Genomic DNA, 810 nt, shown 5'->3' with positions numbered 1-810 from the left:
TGGTAACGAATTAGTGATGTCCGTTCCCGGCAATATTCCTTGGTCCTATATTGGGAAATACTGCCGCATTTTGAACAAATGTCCAAAGCAAAGAATATATATAATACTCACTTGGAGTATAATATATAGATGGTCAAGCAAATCTTGTCAGTAGAAAAAGGCGCGAAATTCTAATTTTTTATGAGACGATATCCCTTCGCGCCTACGTTTTTCAAATTTGCCGCCTTTTTCTGCTGACTAGATCTGCTTGAGCATCTATATTGGATATTATAATCGGATATAGGAACGGTATAATGAGTTATATAAGGGAACTCCCTTATATAACTCATTATATTCCACGACACTTTGCTTTCCACACAGCCTATGTTAAAAGCGCGAAGGGTAATCGTCCCATAGAAAATCTGAGTATCGCGCCTTTTTCTACTGACAAAGTTGTTTGACCGGTTATATTTCGTAAGCCCCCATTTTCACGAGGGCTTTTTCAACGCGCGTTAAAAAAGCGCTTGAATCTGTCCGCACTCTAAAATACTTTTGAGTGGTTTTCCATTTGTGTCATTCAAACGCTTTTTTAACGCGCGTTGAAAAAGCTGCTGCGTTGTTTGTGCTACTGTTGTGTTGTTTGGGGGAACGCTAATAAAAAAAACATGTTTTATTATGGCAATACTAAACGCAAGCGCATGTTCTGAAATGAAATATTTGTGCACATTCTAATTTAAATATATATTTTTGTTTATTTTATCGTTAGTATAACATACATAAACTACAACATAAATAACTTTTAAAGAATTTTATTCATTGATATTATATTAA

The sequence above is a fragment of the Cydia fagiglandana genome, chromosome 6 (assembly GCF_963556715.1).
Source record: "Cydia fagiglandana chromosome 6, ilCydFagi1.1, whole genome shotgun sequence".
Classification (NCBI taxonomy): domain Eukaryota; kingdom Metazoa; phylum Arthropoda; class Insecta; order Lepidoptera; family Tortricidae; genus Cydia; species Cydia fagiglandana.
This window is presented reverse-complemented; position numbering follows the sequence as displayed.